Source organism: Rhinolophus hipposideros, assembly GCF_964194185.1.
Source record: "Rhinolophus hipposideros genome assembly, chromosome: 1".
NCBI classification, from domain to species: Eukaryota; Metazoa; Chordata; class Mammalia; order Chiroptera; family Rhinolophidae; genus Rhinolophus; species Rhinolophus hipposideros.
Window position 1 is genome coordinate 91,222,961 of NC_138047.1, and position 24,505 is coordinate 91,247,465.

Here is a 24,505-nt window from a genome sequence, read left to right on the forward strand (position 1 = left end):
GTCCCTGTTGTGTGGCTAAATTTCCTCTCATGAGAAAACGTGTCTGATTAGGTTGTGGCCTACCCATGTGACCTCATGTAACATCACTTACCTCTATTAAGGCCCTATATCCAAATGCAGTCACATTCTGAGGTACTAGGACTTGAAGAATCTTTAATATTTGAATGGGGAGAGGGGCGCAATTCAGTTCATAACAGATGGTGAGGTACTTTGTTTGTTTGTTTGTTTTGTAATAGCAATCATAATCTTAAAGTAAAGATGTACATCAAAGAAATATTGCTACATAGCAAGTGGTTTGGAAAGAACAGGCATGAGTGCTAATGACCCCCCTTCTGAAGAACCACATCAGGTGTCAGATACGCTTTCTTTTTCTCCAGTCAGGAACCACTGATGTGTATACACAACTTCTCAGATCCAGAGTCCAAGATAAGAGCCTACCTCACGACATTTTATACCCTGGTCACAAAGGTGTATCCCTGCTATCGGACCAGCCCCAGTGGCAGAGACCTCTGGGATTCACTGTAAATAGTTAAAAATCATTGAACTCACTATTTTCAATACTATATTGACAAAGCAGTACACAGCACCTAGGGAACTAACCTAAGAAACAAGGTTATAAAAACCACTGTTAATCATTATATCCCATGCCTTCACCAAGGGTCAGTGCCATACTGGTGTATCTCGCACTTCAGCAAAATAGATTAGACTAATTCCAGGTATGTTAGAATAAACCCTCACAACACACCGACGTAGAAAATAAAGGATAATCATAACACACTCAATTAACAATATCAATACTTTGAAGACAAACAAAGAACATCTGGGATAAATAGAAAACAAATAGCAAAATGGTAGATTTAAACTCCCGGAAATCAAAAAGCACATGTAATGTAAATGGTCTAAACTACCCAATTACAATGCAGAGATTGTCAAATTAGATGTAAAAGCAAGACCCAGTTATATGCTGCTGTACAAAAAACCTACTTTAAATGTAAAGAAATTAATAGGTGAAAAGTAAAGGAATTGTGTATTATATACAATGTTAACACTAATTAAAAGGAAACTGAAATAGCTATATTAATATCAAAAGAAGTAGATTTCAGAACAAAAATATAATAAGCGATATAAATGAATATTTTGTAATAATAAGGGATAATTTTACCTAAAGGTCATAATGTGCTTAATATGTATGTAACTAATAATTTTAAAATTAGTGAGAAAAATTCCTGTTAGACCTAAAAGAAAAACACAGATAAATCTACACTTATAGGCATTCATTATAAAAGCCTTATTTCAATAACTGATAGAATAAGTGCATAAAATTCACCAAGGACATAGAATACTTGAACAACCCTATCAACCAATTTTATCTCATTTGTATTTATAAAATACTCACTCAAGAACAGAACATTCTTTTCAAGTACACAAACAATATTTACTAAGATATATCATAATCTGGCCCATAAAACAAACCTCAGATTTAAAATGAATCAAATCCTACAAAGCATATGCTTGGAATACAATGATATTAAATTGAAATTCAGTAACAGAAGGATATCAGGAAAAAAACCCAAATATTTGGAAAACTAAATAATACCCTGCAACCTATGGGTCACAGGAAAACAACAACAACAAATAAACAAACAAAAACAAGTGGAAATTAGAAGTATTTGAACTAAATAAAAACAAAACATAACCTATCCAAATCTGTGAGATGCATCTAAAACAGTTAAGAGAAATCTGTAGCACTAAATGCCCATGTTATAAAAGAAAAAAGCTCTTCATGTGAACAATTTATGCTTCAAGAAACCAGAAACAACTAGAACTAAACATACATTAGACATAATCAGTATCAGAGTAAAAATCAAAGAAATAGAAAATTTAAAATAATAAAGAGAATCAATAAAACATAATGCAGCTTCATTGAGAATATGGCTAAAATGATAATCCTCAACAGAGATTGGTAAGTGCCGGCCTCCCTCAGCGATATTGCGGTTTCGTTCCACATCACTGCAGTCAAGTCTGTACCACAATACCGCAAGTTGTGATTGTTTTGCTGGTGAAAGGTCTTGCCTTCAATTTATAAACACACATCTGTGAAGTGCAGCACAGTGAAGCACAGTAAGATGAGGTATGCCTGTAAAAAAAAAGAGACAAGAAATAAAATACTAATACCAGACCTCAGAGAGGGGTCACCTTTTTCAAATACCCACTACATATAATGGGAAAATAAGAAAATAACATGAGCAATGTTATTCTAATAAATCAACAATTTGGATGACATGGAAAACTGTTTTGAATATTGTAAGCCCCTAAAGCACACTCAAGAACTTTCCAGGCTGGCCCAGATAGCTTCACTGGTGAATTCCACAAACATATAAAGAAGAAATAATACCAATCACACAAGAATTCTTCAAAGAAGCTTGGTATGAAAAGATGATTTACAAAAAATTATATGAATTCAACATTACCCTGATACCGTACGTAGACAGAGGCATTGCAAGAAACAAAATACAGTCTAATATTCTTCACAAATATTGTTAATGCAGATTTAAGCCAACTGAATCCAACAATGTACATATTAAAAGGTAATATATCTTGACCAACTTGAACTTATGTCAGGAATGCAAAGTAAAGTTTAAAAAAGAAAATCTTAACAGATGCTGATTTAGGACACCTACAAAAAAAGTTTATAGCTAACTTCATACATAAAGGTGAAATATTGAGCACTTCTACCCCAAGAACAGAAATAAAAAGGATATCTGCCTTCACTGCTTTTATGTAACATTGCCTAAGAAGTTCTAGCTGAGGCAATAAGAGAAGGAAAAAGCATCCAGAAAGAAGAGGTAACTGCTTCCTGGAATGCTTTACTTCTAACTGTATACAAGACTAGTTTTTTCTTTTCCCTTTTGACCTCAACAGAAACATCACAGGATAAGAAGGACTTTCTTATACGCAAATCTGAAATACTCCCTAGTTACCCCCTTATCTATGTCCTCATTGGCTTTGTTTTCACATTAGAACTTGTTGTTTTGTGATTACAGTTAGAATGTAGGCATTGGAGAGTAGAGATCAATCTGCCATGTCAGCATTGCATCACAGATTTGAGAAGAGTTCCTGACATGTAGTAAGTGGTCAGTAGACTTATTGAATGAAATAATATGATAAAATTTAATAAAATAATTGGTGAAATTAATGCAAATGGGCAAACCTGTCTAACTGAAATATGTTTTAATTCCACTACTGAAAAAAAAAGGCGTTCTTTAGTCTCATTGTTTACTGGTCCTTTTAATATATATATATATATATATATATATATATATATATATATATATATATATATAAAATATGTATATACAATTTTGTTTATTTAAAAATTTGTATCTACTTTAATGGTTTATGTCATTGAATTTAACACTGAAATGCACAAACTGACTTTTTTTTCTTCCAGGGCTATTTAATACATTTGAATATTAAATATTAATAATTTCCCTACTTGAAAATGGCTACAGGATTTCCAGTCAATATGAAGTAAGTAAACACTGTGCTCACCTCCTCTCAAAACCACACAATTACAACTAAACCACAGAACAATCATTATTGAGAGTCACCTGAAATCTAGGTGAACCAAATCCTTACAACCACGGATACACATAAGAAGCTACCTCGAGAATTGTAGGAGGGGCAGAGATGAGATCACCTGTATGTGACCATTAATTAAAAAACAGGAGGGATATCTCAGCTGTGGAGGTCCCCCCACTAATGAGCAAGGGGTTCCAACCCTATCCCAGCCCAAGATACGTATCAGTGCCAGGGAAAGAAGTTGCCATAATTTCTGGCTATGAAAACCAGCAGTGATTGTGGCTGAGTGAAATGGAGGTGGTCTGCACGTTCAGATGCTCCTGGTAAAGGGACAACATATGGACTTATTTACTGATAGACTCACTTGTGCTGAGCTCCAGCACTGGGGAAGCAGCTTCAAAGGTGTCAAGAACATACAGGGAGGAATTAATTGTTTAGCTTTAGGGTAAGACCTGGAGAGGCAGCTATCTCCTGGATAGAGGAGCTGGCAAAATCCATTGTTTCTTTGTTGAGCCCTCCCCTTCCTGGCATGCCATCACAGGTGGCTTCCCTGAGTCTCCACCAAATGGGCTATCAACTTTCCTCTGCCCTGCCCTCGTGATTCCTGAGACCATGCCCCAACCAACTTTTCAGCTCACCCAATCTGCTTCCAATGGCTTTTTGTTATAAACAGCCTGCCTTGGCTAATGCTGCAGACCGTCCTAAAATCTCTCAAAGCTCACAAAACCAAACAAGAAGCATCTGGTTTTAGTGTGTTCCATATTTCTGGTTGAGCAGTCTTAAACCCAGCACTAGCTACATCTGGCCTTGGTTCCCAGCGTGGTCTCCCAAGGCACCTCCAAGCACAGCTTGGGCAGTGGCCATCTCTGGATTGTCTTGTGGCTTATGCCAGGTGTTCCTGAGCGGGCCATAGACTGCAGCTGAACTTGGCTTGCAGAAATTCCCCTCCTAAGAGGTCCCAGGCCTGGCAGGTCCAGTGGCTACCTTCAGATGGCTGGAGAATGACATGGCCACCTCCAAGAACAACACACCCAAAGGGATGACTGGGAAGGTACCAGCGCCCTACTAAAGCAAATCCTACTTAGTAGGGTCAGCCCCTGAACAACAGCTCCTCTACTGTAGTCACAGCCAGTCCTCATAACCAATCAGCCTGAGTGTCAATCCCTCCAAAACAGCAACCAATGCCTAACTACAACAGGAAGGCACACACAACCTACACAAGGGACACACCTGGAGAACCCATCTCTGATGGGTTCTGCCCAGACACACGCAGACTGAAAGTAAAAGGATGGAAAAAAGATATTTCATAAAAATAGAAACAAACAAAAAAGATGTGGTAGCAATACTTATACCAGACAAAACAGACCACAAAACAAAGGCTGTAACAAATGATAAACAATGATCTGTCGATGGATAAACGGATAAAGAGTAGGTTGTGTATATATGTATATATGCTTACACACAGTGGAATATTGCTCAGCCATGGAAGGGAATGGGTTCTTGCCATCTGCAGCAGCATGGATGGATCTGAAGGAAATTGTGCTGAGTGGAGCATCAGAAGAGAAAGACAGATGCAATGTGATTTCACTTATATCTGGAATCTAAAGAACAAAATAAACAAACAAACACAACAGAAACAAACTCATAGATAGAGAGGACATTTTTATGGTTGCCAGACAGGAGGGTGGTTGGGGATGGGTGAAAAAGGTGAAGGGATTAAGAAATACAAATTGGTTGTTACAAAGTAGTCATGGAGATATAGGGTATAGCATAAGGAATATAGTCTATAATGTCATATAGGTACTGGATTTATTGGGGTGATAGATGGGAAGGGGGTGGGGGACAAGGTGAAAAGCTGAAGGCATTAAGAAGTACAAATTGGTAGTTACAAAATAATCATAGGGATGTAAAGTAAAGCACAGGGGATATAGTCAATAATATGGTGATAACTATGATAGTGCCAGGTGGAAACTAGACTAGTCAGGGGGCTCACTTAAATTATATAAATGTCTAATCACTATGCTGTACTCCTGAAATTAACATAAAATGATATTGAATGTCAACTGTAATTGAAATTTTTTTAAAAAGGGGGTAAAAAGATGAAGGGAAATAAGAGGTTCAAATTTCCTGGTATAAAACAAATAAGTCACGGGGATGTAATGTACCGCATGGAGAATACAGTTTATTTTACCTATTAAATAAAATAATGTGATACCATAGTACGGTGTCAGATGGTTGCTGGACTTATGTTGATCACTTCTTTAGGTATATAAATGCTGAATAACTGTTGTGCACACTTGAAACTAACATAATATTGTATGCTAGCTATATTTTATTAAAACTCTTTAAAAGAGAAAATGTATAATTGACTAGCATCAATCCATTTGTTCTTCTAAAACTTCTTTTTAATGAATTCTGCTATCTTAAGAGATCAACAATTTTATTCAAGCTAATTTAACATATTTTTTAAAGTCAGAGTTTTGATGAACATTATCTCATACACATATTGTTAGACATCGTAAACTTAAAGGAGACATATTAAAATAATCTAATTATATGAGTTCATCATTATGGCCATAATATATTTTAAAATGTGATTTTTACACTAGGACAGATTTTTACACTACGATACTAAGATATATCCGTTGACGTGAATTTAAGTTAAATGCTGTCAAATTATTGGAGTACTTCTGTATTCTTCTAACAGTTTGCTCTATGGTTGACTGCTTTCATTTCACATTAGCACTATTAATACAGATCAGGTAAGTTTTAAAACTTTATTCTTCTTCCATGTACAATTTTACTTTAATTGAAAAACAAACTATCAAATTTGTCATAACTCTGTGAAAGGCAGATAAACCACCTTTGAGTAAGGTCTTACAAGCTGTCCTAATGCCTAAAATGACGACTCTGAGACAGACAGAGCAGCTGTTTTGAAGCTCTTCTTTTCTAAGTATCTATGATATTAGATCATAGTTCTGGGCATTGCAGAAGTCTGAAAGAGTTAATAATTATATTATTTTGTATGATCCATTTCTGTACACAGAAGTCAGCTTTGACAAGTTTATGTTTGCCACATTCTATATGTTTATGAGTATGTAGCCCATTAATCAATTAAGGTTTCTGGGTCTGACATAGGTTACATATTATTACTGTCATAATTACTATTGAAATATAACATTGTGTCACATACTTTACTTCTAAAATGAATACATAAAAGTAAGGATGTTGGCCTTTTCTACAAAGTCATAAGATTAGAAAATTAGCACTCATTCTTGTTTAACTAAGTAATGAAAACAAATTCTATTATTTTGGGGCTAAGTGGCCATGTCCTTTATGTTTCTAAATCCATTCTCTAACACATAGTATCCACTCGGTAAGTGTATATTGATCTCTTCTGGGGCAAAGTTTTAATCTCTGTTTTTTTTGTTTGTTTGTTTTTTTGGGGGGAGAAGTTAGAAATCCTGTGATTTCCTCTCAGCTTTAGTTATCTTACCTATAAAATGGGAAAATTCATACAAGATGTTGGGAGCGTGAACTGTGTGTACACAGAAACTGGAGTTGAATTTAATAGCAGTAAGTGTGGAAACTGACTTCCAACAGGACTCATAATTACAAACAAGAAATCCATGACCCAAGAATAATTCTACCCATGGCTTTCCCATCCTTTGTGCTTTTATCAAATACTAGATTGTTTCATATTAGTAGTATAAGTACATAATTAGTAATATAAGTACATAATTAGAAATCAAACACGACTTTTGTATATTGATTACTTGGACTCTTTCCAGTTGGAAAGAGCAAATACTTTTATTCCCTTACTTCACTTTCATCTATACAAACTTGGAGATTACTGGCTAAAAAAGTTTATTAACATTATTGAAACTAGGCAGTAGAATAGGACAAGGCAAAAATTGTTCTTACTGTCTATAGAAGTTTGAGGCTTAGAACATGTCACAAAGACGTGATTGGGACAAAGGTAAAATAACAAGTGAAAAATTTAATAGGGTTTAAGCCCTAACTGAAATTCTTTCTTTTATTTATTTATTTATTTATTTTTTAAATCTAGAATTATATGAGAGTATCTGGTTTCTATAGTGCTTATAATGTTGATTTTAGCAATTCAAAAGGTGAAATTGGAATGAGAAAAAATAATTTATTCTGGATAAAGATCTTTGTACCTGAATGTGCAGTTATCGTAGTATAACACTACACCAAAATGTGTTTTCCATTTTAAACTCAAATTGCAATATTTCTTCCGCAGTAACCTCTTTAGTAACTATTGCCGTCATACCCAGGTTAGCAATAGGAAGCAGGTTCTATTAAGATCTAGAGCAATTAAGTGCATTAGGAATGAGACTCATTTGTGAGAAAGAAAACCCCCAAAAATATAATTCAGAGATGCAGAATTGATGTAGAATAATAAAAACATATGAATTAATGACTTATGAATATATATTTATGAAAAATATATGAATTAATGACTTCTATTTTAATGGATATGTTCTGACATGTTAGAACAGCAAATATATCTATTATACAGAAAAAATGCATATTATATATGTATATGTTGCTTGTAAATTTTATATGCATGTTATACATATACATATATATGTATATTAGACTCATTGTATATGTTATGCATACATATATATGCCAAATTTCTAGCTATAGCATACATTAAAGGGCTTAAAGCATTCTGTTGTGATACATTTATTTGAAATAGGTTTATTTGCAAGTGTATGCAGTGTTGTGCAAAAGTGTCTTCAGTTTTTAGAATAAATACTTTTGAAATATAGGAGAAAAAAGAGCTCTAAAGTAAAGGTCAGGATATCTGGACTCAAGAACAAATTCAAATATATTTTGGTATTTTAAAAAGTGGCTTACTTAATGGGCCATTTGTCACAATAGATGATTGTATTTGTGTCATTTTATTTTCAAACCAGTTTTTGTTTCTGTTTTTTTTTCAAATTTTGGTAATAGAAAAAACACTTTTAAAAGTCTATTTACAATTTAGAAGTACCACCAATGCAGTTAAGCACGGGTTCTAAAAATTAAAAACATAGTTTGAATAAAGATTGTAAATCAAGATATATAGAGCAGAACGGGACGTGTTGCTAATGGAAGTGGTTGTGTTCGTAAGAAACCTTGTGTTTGTTCTGGGTTTGAATTGGACTTTCAGCTGCAAGAAGTTAGCTAAAGGAAAGACAACAGTTGGTCAGACCCCAATTCCATTTCAAAAAATGAATGATTTTAGATCTCCATATTTGACCATAAATTACAGAACACCTGATTTTCTAAAGGAAAAAGTGCAGACACTGGAAATTTAATAAGTATTCCTAAACAATAACTATACCTCACTTTATGGGCTATGTACTTCACCATAAAGAAACAGGTGATATAGAACATTTTTGCTAGCCAAGTCGGGCCCTGATATACTTCTTATTCTAGCAATACACCTTCTTTTCCCACCTACATATTTATTTTCAGATGGAGGTGGTATGTTTCAAAGGAAAGTGAAAAAGAACAGTAAAGACTATCTGGTATCTCTTCCCTATAAGCCCCTTTTTCACCTCTTACAATTGAATAAGTGAATGTCAGAAACTGAAGAAACCATGTTTTGAGAAGGACTTGGTGAGATTTTAGGCACAGAGTGGTGGCCAGAATCTCCTGGAGCTACCCTAGAGAAGTCTGTGACACAAGCAAAAGTGCTTCAGAGCCCTGCTGATTGAGTGAGGAAGTAGCTGGAGTGATCTTATCCTTTCATGGCAGCTCTGGCACAAGGATAATGTAAATATTTTGGAGGATCCAGAGAGAGTATTGTCAAAGCAAAAATTGCACTGCACATAATTAAACAGGTGATTGCAATGGGGAGAGAGAAGAGAGAGAGAGATTGCAATGGGGTGACAGAACGTAATTTGTTTTACTATTTGGAGCAATGTGTCCACTGAAGTTAGGCTCCCCCTCTACCACATCAAATTAATAATAGGGGTGCTACCTCCTTTAATGTTTACATTTCAGAGATGGATTCCAGGTCTTTGAGAAAGATATCCCTGGGTTGTTCAACTGGAAAGGGGTCTTTAAAAACATTTACATCTTCAAGGGGCAGAGAGACAATTTGTAATTACAACTTCCTAAAGTAAATGCTCTAAGAAAAGGGAGTTCAGGACTGAGAGTCAGGTAGAAGCTTGTCTAATCTTTACTCCCACTGAGGGGAATGTTGGGAAGTCTTGGTCTGTATCATTGGTGTGTATTGTGTTGGCTAAGGCATTGCTGGTGGCTTCTCTGATAGTGGCCACTCACAAGTTGAAGCCAGACCAGGAGAGAAACAATAGTTTGGATGTCCTGTGGGATCTCAAGCTGACAGACAAGTTACAGGCACAGGGTGAAGCACTGTTTGGCTACTTCCAGGAATAAGAAACACAAAATCACCAACAATTAAACAAGACAAGAGATGTGCCAATACAATATGTGTTTAAAAAGAAAAGGGTTATTTCAAAGTCATGAGCTAGAGAGACCTGGAATGTGTAGTAAATCATACTGTTCTATGTTCTGTTTTATTATGTAAGTTGAGTCATTTTCAGCAAAATCACTTATTTCTTTATAAAGTTATGAGTTTCCAGCTACTATTATGTATCATCTTCTTATATAGATATTGCTTGTCTGTATTTGTTAGTGGTATTTGTACTAGCAGCCCAGACAATTGACCTTCCTCCTTCATTTGAAGAATTCTGTGCTTCTATTTTTTTCCCTTGTTTTCTCTTTTCTGAGAACAACGTGAATTAGAAAAGAATCCTTTCTTTTTGCTAGAACCAGACCAGAATTAAGGGAAAATTGTTAACTATTGTACAGAGAAATAAGCCTTCTGTTGTAGAAATGTCTTTTTGTTTAAGAAATGAACAATTTTAAAGTTTTTTTTTTTTTCACTTGGGATTTTTCTGTGTATTTAACATAGTCTTTAAATCTTCCGAGAGAGAGAGATTTAAGATGCAAAGTTTCGTAACTTGTTTAACCACAACATCTGTTGTTCTTAAAGTAAGATTAATGTGTTGTAGAACCAAGGTTATCTGGCCCAAAGTCAGGAAAATGATGTAGTTCAAATCCTTCAGCATCATTCCACAGCTGGAAAATTTATCCAGTGTAAGTGGTGAAGCTAATACAGCAAATACTTTGCAAATGAATGAAATGAACCCAGAATTATCAGCGGTAAATCCTCTTCATCCCTGTGCTGAAGAAGCTGGTCTGTACTATAAAAGGCAGAAGCTCATTTTCAGAAAGAAAACAAGCAAGAATTGGGGCCAAAAAGGCTCATTCATGGTCAAGTGCCAATTCTTGGACTTGTTGTTTACCTGTCTGGGGCATTCTTAAGTTTGTTCTCCATGTTGCTGATTCAAACTTCTGTAACAAGAAAACACAAAATTTTTTCTACCTCCACTGATGATTTAATTTTGCTACCATGTGTTCCTAGTATCTCCATCTTATTGTTTCTATCCCTGAAACTCTTTGACTAGTATGTATAATTTTAATCACTAGAATGCTTTCCCTTAAAATATGACAGATATCCATCATTAGTGTGATATGTGAGAGTTCAGGAAACAGTCCAAACAAGTAAAATTAACTGTACATTTCACTGATTCTAAGATGTGCATTTCCCACATCTTAATATATTTGAAATAGGAATACGTCTTATAATTTAGGAAATTATACAATTGCTTTGGCCTGGTGGCAGTCAAGATATAGTTGTATCTATGAATGTATAACATCAAATCATCTGCATAATATTCAAATTTGATTCCAGTGATTTAGAAAAACAGCATGCAGATGATAATGGAGTTGTTTTTTTAACACATAGATATCACTGGTTATTGTGAGGTGAATCAGACGTATTTAGCAACATGTCAGAGTTGGAATCAAAGAAGATGAGATCTACATAAAGGCCAAGCTTGCTTAAGGACACGGAACCAATAGCATCAGCCCTTTTGTGGATTTTTTCAAGAAATGCTTTATCATAGTAGTTTGGATGGCATTCAGGATGATGTTGTGTTTAAAAACATGGACATAAAGCCCATGAGTTAAAAAGATGTTCAGAAATTTGTACTTTGAGGGTCGAAGACTTGTAGGAAAACCTTAACCAACTCAATTTGCCTACATTGCTTTTTTAAGTTTGATTCAAGAGTTACGTATGCTAACTAACTAAAAAGATTATATATATATATACATATATATATATATATATATATATATATGTATATATATATATATATATATGTATGTATATATATATGTTTGGTACCTGGGGTGCCCAAAAATTGTACACAAGTGGACACTTTGGTCAATGTTGCTTAAGCAGTAGTTCTCCATAATCAGAAGTGTCTGGATGCTTATGGTAACCACTTTGAGCACCTCTTGTAATTGCAGAAGTCAAACATAATTTGTATTCATCTTTTGTTATTGGTATATATTGAGTATTACAATTTTCATACAGTTTTCCTTTCTTAAAATATGTATACATTTTTTGGGCACCCCCAGTGTGTGTGTGTGTGTGTGCATGTGCGCACATACAACACACACACACACACACACACACACATACATATGTATGTATCCCATTTCCCCGAAAATAAGACCTAGCTAGTCAGCTCTAACGCATCTTTTGGAGCAAAAATTAATATAAGACCTGGTATTATATCATATTATATCATATCATATCATATCATATCATATCATATCATATTATATTATATAAGACCCAGTCTTATATTATAGTAAATTATAAGAGTATAATTTTATTTATATATATATATAAATATATGTACATATATACATATATATTTAAAATGTATATTTCTTTCAGAAAATACAATAATATGTGATAAAGTAGGTTGTCTCACAGTGTAGTTGGCAAGACAAAGTTTTTATTTTCTTTGTTCAGTTGTATAGAAAATAGGATTGGCCATTAAAATTCAAATTACATTAGAGTCAATGAAATATACAAAATCATAAAACGTAATTCTGTGCTTATTTTTTATAAAATACAAACACATTTTTAAAATAATGTATTTTCTCAGTTCTTAGAATATTAATCAAAATGAGAAAATATTTAAATTTAATATTTTAATTTAGACTATAAGCTAATAAAGGATTTTTTGTTGTCCAGCTACTATATAAATACTGCATCAATTATATTCCTAAATGATTTTCTGTAAAACTCCTGAGTTTCTCATAAATACTTAAATGTGCATGGGTGTTTAAATGCTCAATAATACAATTTGTATGAAAGAGTAAATGAGAACATTGTAATCAAATACAATCTTAAAAAGAGAATTGGGTTGGGGGGGATGGAGGGAGGGCTTCCCATACTGTATATAAAAATGTATCATACACCTTTATAAAAATTAAATAATGTGATTCTGATTATAGGGTAAGCATACAGATCAATGAAGCAAAGAACAGTATCATAGATAATTCTTATAAATAAAAAAGAAAAATACAAATGGGAAAACATTTGAGAAGCACATGTCCTAAGATGAAATACAAATGGCCGATAACCATATGATAATACGCTAATCTTGAGAGTAAGGGAGATAAAATATATGCTGATGGAAGGAGAACTGACTCTGGGTGGTGAACACACAATGGGATTTATAGATGATGTAATACAGAATTGTACACCTGAAATTATGTAATTTCATTAACAATTGTCACCCCAATAAATAAATTAATTAATTAATTTAAAAAAGAAAGAAAATACGCTAACCTAAATGTTAATAGAGAAAGTATAACTTTAAAAAGGGGGGGCTGGAACTTTTCCTCAGTCATATTGGCCATCATTAAAAAAAATATATGATTATGATGTCATATGTTGACAGCAGTTAGAACAATATGGACCATTATAGACTGCTATGGGAATTGCAATTTTTACAGCCAATTTGGAGTGCCATGTATTAGTATCTACGTTAGATTTCTGTGGCTGCTGTATCAAATTTCCACAAACTCAGTGCCTTAAAATAAATTTATCACCTGTGAGCCAGAAGTCCAAATCAATATCATTGAGCCAAAATCAAGGTATCGGCAGAGCAATGTACCCTCTGGAGGCTCTAGAAGTGAATCTGGTTCTTGCTTCTTCCAGCTTCTCTTGGCTGCCAGCATTCCTTGGTTTGTAGCTGTATCACTGCAACATCTGGACTAGCATCTTCACATCTTTTTCTGATGCATCTTCATATCCTCTCTCTGTGTTTGTGTGTACAATCTCCTTTTGCCTCTCTCTTCTAAGGATACAGTGATTGCATTTGGGGCCTGTCCAGAAAATCCAGGATAATTTCCTCTTCTCAAGATCCTTAATTTAATGGCATCTGCAAAAACTCTTGAAACATATAAGGTGACATTTATAGGTTCCAGCTAATAGAAATTCCATTCACTCAATTTATGAGGCCAGAGTCTTTGCAATCACCCTTGGGTTCCCTGTTCTCATGTTCCACATTTAACAGGTTGGAAAATCCTTCTGGCTTTATCTTCAAAATCATTGCACTTCTTCACTGTCATCAATACTTATCTGGCTTATTGCAATAGCTTCTTAATAGGTCCTTCTCCTTTTATTCTTGCCCACATACATTAAATTATCAACACAAATACCAAGTCATCCATTAAACTCTTAAGGCAGGTCATGGCAACATGCTGATTAAAAGCTTGGAAAGTCTCCCTCTTTAATTGAGTATGAGAGCAAAGTCACTGCAACGGTCTGTAAACCCACCATAATTTGCTCCCCACCCTGTAACTCTCACTTTTTCCTTATGAATCTCCCCACTCACTCCACCCAGTCCATTCCAGGTACACCACTATCTTTGGTGACACTTCATCATGCTAGATATATCTTCGATTTACATCTGTAAATTAGATATTCCTCTGCCTGAAATTCACTTACACCAACTATCTCCCTGACGAACAACCTCACCTACAAAAGCCGTTGCCCAAATGACACATTGGCAATGAGGCCAACGATGGCATCTAATTTACATGTGAAATTTCCTCCCAGCATAGCACAACTGATTCACCTAACCCTATTTTCTCACCTTTTCTCCATAGTTTTTTTTCACTCTCTAATAACTATAAGTTGACATCTTTGTTAGCTTTATTATTTATCATCTATTTTTCCCTGACAAAACAGAACTTCCATGCAGGCAAGAATCGATTTTGTGCACTGATATATCCCCAAAACCTAGAACATTTCTCGATACAGACGAGACATTTGGTACATGTATAAGTAAATGAATTGTTCAGTGCTGACCCACAGTGTATAGCATTACATTTTGTGTCTTCTTTTTAAAATGCCCTCACTTTTTAATTCACAGTTGTAGAGTCCCGCATTTGAACAGTTCTTTGATATAATTCTCCAATGAATCAAACTATCCAGGCGTAGCACCCAGGAAAAAGGTATTTCTTTTAAGCTACACAGGTGATTTCATAGTAAACTCAGATGAATCACTTCTTCTGTAGATTGTAAAATTCTGAGCTGATTCCTTCTTTAAATTACTATAGTTTACATATCCAGAGTGTTATGAGTAACATGTAAAAAATGAGGAATGAGATTTGTTCCCTTCCTTCAACAAGTTCATAGTTCAATGGAGGGAGATGCTTTGAACAGAAGCCTCTTACAAAATCGGAGCGCTTATAACAGATATATATTCTATTATAACATGAAAAGTGACAGAACATGTTTTATGTATGGATTTAAGATCAGCCTACACATTAGAAAACTCATTATAAGTGAATCTTAGATTAGTTACAAGACTACACATTCTAGGAAGAGAGGGAGCAGGGGTGTAATACTCACTGAATGGTGAAAAGTCCAATATGGCTTAGAGATGGGATGCATCTGGTGGATACATTTTGGCATAGTGGGATGAGGAATTGGCCAGAATTATAAATAAATAATTTTGTGAAATAAATCTATGAAACACTATAAATTGTATTTTTTTATAGTTTTAGAACTAATATTAAGGATAGACTTTTGAGTATCTCTTAATTATAAATCCTATTCTTTTCTAAGTAAACATATAATTATTTCTCTGAACAAAAGCAAAAGAGAGCTGCTGACAGCTGTCAACCCAGCTGCCCATTTTTACTTTTTGTTTTCTGTCAGCGAAGACTAAAGATAAGTTTGAGCAATGATGTTTCATATAAAATTATACTTTTTTAGAATTGCAGACTCAAGTCCAGAAGCAACTACCTTGAACAGAGAAAAATAAACCACGTCCTAGAACTAGTTTCTACGTAGTATGCAAATTATTTAGCATACTGTCCAAACATCAAGAAAGAGATATGCCACACAAGTATCAATATATGTCAACATGTGAATGCTCAGGACATTTTTTCTGCTTATTATAAAAACTTATCCGTAAAGAAGGATTGCTGAGAAAAGGACACGGTAACCTGAAACAGTATTTCCATTTTAAAATAGATAAATAGATATTACAGATTAAAAACCATTTATTTTTCACACTCTCACATGCAAGTCCAGTGTTACTGTCATATGGACAACACAAGACTTTTAATAGTAGCAAAGGGTAGTAGCAGTCTGTTTCTTAACTTTGTTAGTAAGCTTAAATGCTCTGCATATTTTACATGAAATGGTTTTACCTTTTTTAAATTGTTGAGCTGAAGAAGATTTTGTTGAGCTCTTGTAACTCACACAAGTTTTTGGTATAAAAGCAACAGCAGCGATTGCGAGAAGGCAGCCACTGGGGATAGGAACAGAAAGCTACCCAACACTAATTGACTCAACTCTTGAAAAATGGTGCTGCAAGTTATTTATACACACACACACACACACACACACACACACACACACACATATGTATGTATTTTTTTAAAAAGCAATGGGGGATACAGTTTCATAGGCACACAATCATGTGTAAGAGAATCAGCTTAATCAAAGCCCAGGGAAAGAGGGAGAACAGTGAAAAGTCTATTGCCAAAGGCACAAAGGAGAGTAACATTAGGACATCTCACCCTGTTGAAAGGCATAGAGAAGAGAAAACGGACACTGCGCACTGCTATGATGATTTTCATCATAGGCATAAAAGGATACAGAGAGGTATACAATTGCAGTAGTCTAGGTTCTCCAGAGAAATAGAACCTATAGGAGAAACAGAACCTAAAGGTAAAAAAGAGTGGCAGGGGTGATGGGGGAGACAGAGAGAGAGATTTATTTTAAGGTATTGGCTCAGCTTATGGGGTTTGGCAATTCTGAAATACAGAGGTACATAGGGCAGACAGGAAGGTGGGGAACTCCGGTAATTGTTAATGTCTTGAGTGTTAATTCCCAGAGCAGTCTAGAAACTCATGCAGGGTATCTGTATTATCCTCTTGAGGAAAATTCCTTCTTTGCAAAGCCTTAGTCTTTGTTCTTAAGGCCTTTGACTGATTGCATGAGGCCCACCCATATTATGAAGGGTAATTGGATTTACTCAAAGTCTACTAATTGAAATGTTAATTCCATCTAAAAAAATAACTTCAGAGCCACATCCAGACTAGTGTTTGACCAAACTGGGCACTAGAGCCTAGTCAAGTTGACACATTAAATTAACCAACAGAACGACTAAACTTAAAAACACCTAAGACTCATGATAATCTTTCCTGACGTTTACAGCTTAATGCAGCCGGTTTGCCTTGTGACCTATGCATCGTTTGAGGCGGCCATCCCCACTCAGATCTCTCCGTGAACCTCAGAATGGCCAGTGAATTGAAGGGACTTCCCACGAGCAGCTATAAGAAGTCAGGGAGCTGATGCCTATAATTTGATTCCTGGATTCCACCTTCTCACACTTGGATTTACTGACTCCTTATAGCCAGTCTCCCCAGCTGGATTTCTAAGCTCTATTACTTTAACTATTTCTCGACCAGAGGACAGACTGTAAGCTTTGTGGAGACCAGGATTATGTTTTTCTTCTTCCCAAGCACAGCCTTACTCAAGCACAGCCTTATCTCAGAGTGGATGCTCAATACGTAATTGATGAAGATTTTGTAGGCTGCCTCATTTCTGAATCCTTTGTGTACATTCAGCTACAATGCTATCATAGCATGCATTTTTATTTATTTTTAAAACTTGTGTTAATGATATGCAATAGCGTCAAGGTGAATCAATTTTCAAAAACAATTTTCTTTGGTCTTTCAGATGTAAACTGAAAACATAAATTAAGTCTATTTTGCATTTTGGGGAAGGAGAAGGCACTTTAAAATTATATTATGGGCTTTCATTATGAACAATTTCTTCTAAATAATGATTTGAATCATGGGATACTTGTTAAAATAAAAATCAGGAGAGAAGAAAATCTCTGCTCTTTTAAGAGCAAGTGCTTTCATTTTAATTTTAAAATATTTCCAAAGCTCCGATTGTTATTGTATATAATATATTATATATCACATATCATATACATATGTATATGATATGTGATATATATTATGTATACATTTATTTTTAGTAATAGGGATGGATGTGTGGGTGTAGAGGAGGAGCTGAAGAAATATGTTTGTGTGTGTATGAATTCACTTTTGACTGACAAATTTAAATGCATAATACTATAAAGTGACTATTTACAACATAACAGAAAGCTGCTGATAAAATTTTCATGCAAACCTTTTGAATAACTGATTATTCCAACTATGAAAATTAATATTTGTCTATCTCTTTCCTATGCAAAAATAAAAATCAGTATAAAACATCAATCTTTAGGGGTACATTTTACTTCATTTCCTTTTTTTTCCCAAGGGGTCAGAATAGTTTTATTTTTATTTTTTTTAATTTATTGGGGTGACAATTGTTAGTAAAATTACATAGATTTCAGTTGTACAATTCTGTATTACATCATCTATAAATCCCATTATGTGTTCACCACCCAGAGTCAGTTCTCCTTCCATCACCATATATTTGATCCCCCTTACCCACATCTCCCACCCCCCATCCCCACTTCATTTCTTAATGATAGATTTAATACCAGTACTTAACTCATTGTCAAAAGACAATTTTATCATGTAAGTTTGGGGAACAATAAATGATAAAAATCATGTAACTATATTAGAACTTTACTTGGCATAGATTTAGTATGCATTAAACATTATCATCAAGCATTATTATCAGAGACTATATTATAATTTCTTTGTTAGAAAGCAATGTGACAGCATAATTTAACTTAAATTCTGGAAGTAACATTTTTACAAGAACGTAAGTCATTTCATGCAGAACAAAGCAAATCTGTTTATTTAGTGTCAGAGAACCAAAAGAGCCCTGGAAAGTGTCATGTGGGCTCCTTTCTCCATCTCTTATTTTTGTGTGTCTCACTGTGCCTTCTTCAGTCCTTTCTCTTTGGGCACTGTCTTCTCAGCTCCCTGTATGCGTGATAGAATATATGGTTTATTCATACATAAAAGTTTATATTATTTGCTCATTTTATGTCCCAATTTCAAGCTCTCACATACAGAACTCTGATTGGCTCCAGGTGGGATAAAAGCTCAGTCCTTATCTAACAGCTACTCCTCCTTAGGGTGTTTGCAGGCTCATTTAAGCAGGTAAGATAGGCAGGCACACATTAAGTACCCAAAGGTATATACATATATGTTGTATATTATTTGGCACATTATATATATTATTTATATGCGTTTTTCATTTGTCCTATGAAGATTAAACACTCCTGAGTTACAAAGATTCTGTCCTTCAAAATCTTCACTTCCTCCCAAGCCAAATATGGTTCATTATCGTAGGAGAAGGGTGATAGTTAAACCCCTTTAAATTTAATAATGAACAAAGGTAAGAAAAAATTTCAGTGTACCATAACAACATAGCACCAGTTTTGTCCTAATGATATGAAACCTTATTTTGAAAAGTTCTAAGTAGCTATATATTTCTATAATCCACTAGCAAAGCCCCAAGAAGTGATGTCAGATCATGGATGTGCTTTGTCATTAAAATGTACCTCAGAGTAGCATGATTTGTTGCTCTTTCTCTTTCTTCATAAAAATAGGACACATGTTTCCTCTTATTAATTGTATTTGTGTTATTTTGAATTTTCAGCTCACATTTAATCTCTCTCTCTTTTTTTTTAGATCAAAGAAATGATAGAAGAAAATTGAATCACATTTTTGCATCTGAATTATGACTGACCTCATTGTTTCCAAGTAATTGCATGCTTATTTGTACATTGGATTTTAAGAAAAGAGATGAGCAGCAACTTGATATTTTGTTTTGTTTTGTAGTTTTAATACACCATCTATTCTATGCATTTTAAAAATATTATTTAAACATAATTACACAGAAAAAAAAATCAAAAGTTGAAAGAATGGTAGTGAATGACAATATTGTGCATTACCTACCCACAAAACTGTGTGAACACACATTCCAAAAAAGTGAGATCATATTTTCATTCCTCACCTTGCTTTCACAACTAAAATGCAAGGAGGTTACATATATCATAATTGTCAGGGAAATTAGAAGAGGACGAAGTAAATAGTAATGAGTGGTTCACCATAAGTTGATGCTAATGGAAGAACTTAAAGAAACAATAGTTTCAAATATTATTTCAAACTCTGTTATGGTTTTAGGCTGCAGAGAGTGATTACTTTTGATCAGCACTCAGCACTATTGGCATTTTGAAATAGATAATCATTTATTATGGGGAACTGTCCTGTTCATTATAGGAAATTTTAGCAGCATCCCTTGTCACAACTCATTAGGTGTCAATAGCAACCTGCACCCTCATCTCCAGTTGTAGCAACCAAAAAATGTCTGTAGGCATTGCTATATTCACCCTCAGGGGCAAAATCAATCAATATTAGAACCATCACTTTAGATTAATTTCTAAAATTAACCTCAAAAGTTGAGCCATGTAAACATAGAAGACTCACAAAATTATGAAATTAATGTGTTAGGATTTGCAGAGATCAGGTAGAATGTGCCCATGTTTAAAAACATTATTTATTGAGACAAATAATACACAGATCTAAATCTACCATAAATCTCTGAAAAATTCCAAACTAAAAAAATCAAAATGTATCTCAGTTTCCATAGCATACATGATAAACTGAAAAAAAACTTCTGTAATTTAAACTTTCAAAACCAAGGAAAATTCTTTCTCTTATCTATAAACTAGTTTGACAAATACCTCAAGAAAGAAAATGCAAAGTAGCTACACATTTTTTCACATTATCATAGGTTTAAAAAGATAAAATGACAAAATATACTCTAATTATATCAATTAACCACAAATTGAATGATGAGTTTTGTTTTGAATCTAGTTATTTTGTACTTTATAAAGAGGGCAGTAGTTAAACAGTAGTTATTCTAGTGAAATGAAAAACATGAAGTAGATCTTGTTTATAATTATAACTGTGGACAACAGAAATTTTAATCATTAAGAAATTGTATGTCCAGAAGTTTCACATCCATGGACAGCTGACTTGCTATAAATTTGAAACTCTTTATTTGTTTTGCTGTTTTTATTTCTAGAGAAGTCCAATTCTGACGCCACATGGTGAAAAAGACATTGCACATTATTTAACACAATGTTAGAGTTTCTTTCTTTCCTTTCTTTCTTTCTCTCTCTCTCTCTCTCTCTCTCTCTCTCTCTCTCTCTCTCTCTCTCTCTCTCTCTCTCTCTCTTTCTTTCTTTCTTTTTTTTTTTCATTCCAAAAAACACAATAACTAATTCAACCCAACAGAGACTGGAGTTACTATTAGCTTCAGATATATTTGTTTGTTAAACGAACACTTTTCTTCTAAAAGAAATTTTTCTTTAAAAAAATATACAATACTTTATTATGTATCCATAAAGGAGCAAGCATAACGACTCAAATGGTTTGAGTGGTTTAACATTACAGAGCAAAGGATTAAGGCAAAATAAAATTGTTTCTACTAAAATACATATGTGATATTTACCATCAAATAAATCATTTTGAGCAAAACTACTAAAACGATAATCTCCTTCTTAAACTGTAAAAATTCAAAGAGTCTGGGGAAAACACAGCAAAATTCTTTCCAAAGAGCTTATATTGCATGCACTGGTTTATTTCTTTTATGTAAGCTATACGCCACGGTGAGTACTTAGTATTCTCTTTTATGGTTTGACATTTTTTTTCCCCCTCTACATAACTCTTTTTGCTGAAACTAGTGACATGATTCAGATTTATTATGACATGAACACTTAGCCAACAAATGAGAATAGTGTCTAGTATGTGCCATATATTGTGCGAGTTAACTTATAATGAATCACAGGAGACTACAGCGTTGGGGGTGGTTACTCATCTTACAACAAAACTATCAAGAGTCAATTATTTGTGACTGGAAGGAAAGAATTTTTTTCAACTGGCATAAAACCTAGAAGAGTTCTTGTTCCACCAAAAGGTGCTATAAAGTTATTCCATTGGACCGGCAGTACAAAGATCAACAACTTATATCATAATTCAGCCAGAAAAAGATAAATACACAGAAGCAACATCATTTTGCAGCAGGCATTTTGGAAAGCACAAATTGAAAATTTTAGCACAGTCAATGATTGTGTTAACAAAAAAGAGAAATAATTAAAACTATCAAAATAAAACTCACATTTGAAAGATGAAAGAAGAACAATTGCAGAAAGAGGGAGATTTCTCTGCATTTTTTTTAAAGATGTTTTATAAAAATAAGGATAGAATGAGGCAGAGAGAAGGAAAAAGAGGTGATTATTTTTTTTTGAAATAGCTGTTCCATATTCAATTATATGGTTCACAAAAATCATGGTGTTAATAAATTATCCAGAGCCAGATGAGAAAATGAAGATTAACGAGTTTAAAGACACATCTTTAAGTCACATCTGACTATAGTTGACAATTTAAATGACATGTACTAATTTTAAATTTGGTATTTTTAATAAACACATATGTACACACAACTGTATACATGCGTGTATAACATATATGCATATACACACAGACATATATGTGTGTGTGTATATATATATATATATATATACAAATTTATAAATTCTTAAGGTAAATAGGTCAATTCTATATTCTCACTTGATTATGAGCATTTAATAAAATTTGACAAATCCATTTTAAATTGTTAAATGTCTGCAAAAGACACTAAATGGCTGTTCAAAGTGAGTACAAAGATTGTGGTACTCAGAATGGAAAATTCAAGTAAGTATCATCCCATAGAAACCTGCTACAACAAAACTTAAACTTCTCTGTGTTTTCTTTGTTATGTCAGTTCTTTTTTAATATGTCCCCACCAGCATCAGCACCACCTGAAAGACTGATGGTTAGACATACAAATATCAGGATCCTCTTCAGTTCTACTGACTCAGAAACTCAGGGGCTGGGGCCTAGCGATCTGGGTTCTTACAAGCTCTCCAGATGATTCTGACAGATATTAGAGTGAGAACCCACCTTGTACAATATTTTGGGGCCTGTTAATACCCACAAATATTATAAAGAATCTTGATGCAAAACATGCACCATCACATAAGGTAGTGTGTAATAAATGTGATCGTAGTGTCCCTCCATAACATCTTAGTTCATGGCACATTAGCCTATTTCAATCGAAGAGCTATTCCCCAGTCCCCAGGGGTGCTTATGTTTTCCTGCAGGGAGTTACTGTTGGGAAGAATCTTCATAAAGTATTCCAAAGGTAACGTGAATATTCACGTCATAAGCTGGGTTTCATTTTCACTGATCAGATAGCTAGGAAGCACAGTTTGACAGAAAGAATGAATGTTTCCACTAATGAGAAGAATAAGCATTTAGCTGCCACTCTGTCAGGATCAAGACAAGGTTAATTTTCGATGTAGTTGAGGACAAAGTGATCACCTGGAGTGGACCCTGAGACAGCAAAGTTCAAACAGTGGTTACTCTTCTTACCAGATTAACTGGATGACATCCCAAGCTCAGACCTCATCATGTTTGGGCTCTTTATTCCTTTTTGTCATTATGCCCTGAATATCTGCAATGTCCACCACATAAATTTATCACAAAAGCCCTTTACAGTCAGTCAAAAAGCACCTTAATGATCCATTAAAATGCCCCGAGTCATTCAAACGATAGCAACAACAACAAAATGTATTTCTCTGTCTTCCATTACTAGATGTATTCAGTCTTCACATTTGGCTTCACACATTTGGCTATTCAGCATGGACTCATTCTGCCCTGGAAAAGTCACTTTGATTTTAAAATGGACAAAATTATTCTTTTAAATAAAGCAAAGGGAAAGAAGGAGCTTTGTATCAAAAGAGAATGCCTGTTCATATTATGCTGCCACATAAAAATATAAAAGATGAATTGAAGAGTAAAGAAAATGTAAATGATAGATATCCAGTCAATTATTACAATGCACTCTAGATTTTCTTCCTTCACAACTGTGGTCATAGAGAACTTGTGTTGAAATCACAGCACCACAAAATCAAAGCATTCTGGATCACTGGAGGGACACTATCCCAGAGAGTCCCTTGGACAAACATGCAATTTATGCAAGTGAAAAACAAAATTTTTAGTGTATTAAATCACTGTGATTAGGGGCTTTCTTCTATCATGTTCTAGCCCAGCCCATCATAACTAATAAAAGTGCAGACACTGAAGAAAATAAATAAATAAATAAATAAAAGCAGTGAAATAGACGGGAGGGAAAAAAATCACCCCAGGCCTATGATATATATGAATAAAGTGGCATTATTCTTTACACACTGTTTTGTAATCTGCTTCTTTAGTTAACATTGCTTCATGACCATTTTCCAAGCCGTTGAATATTATTCCACAACATAATTTTTAATGACTGGGTAGTATTATATGGTAGCAGTCTATGAACATTTATCCAATCAAATCTATTCTTAGACAATTAAGTTGTTTGGAAATGTCTTCCCTTGCAAGCTATATTGTGGTGAACAACGTTATAGCTATATCT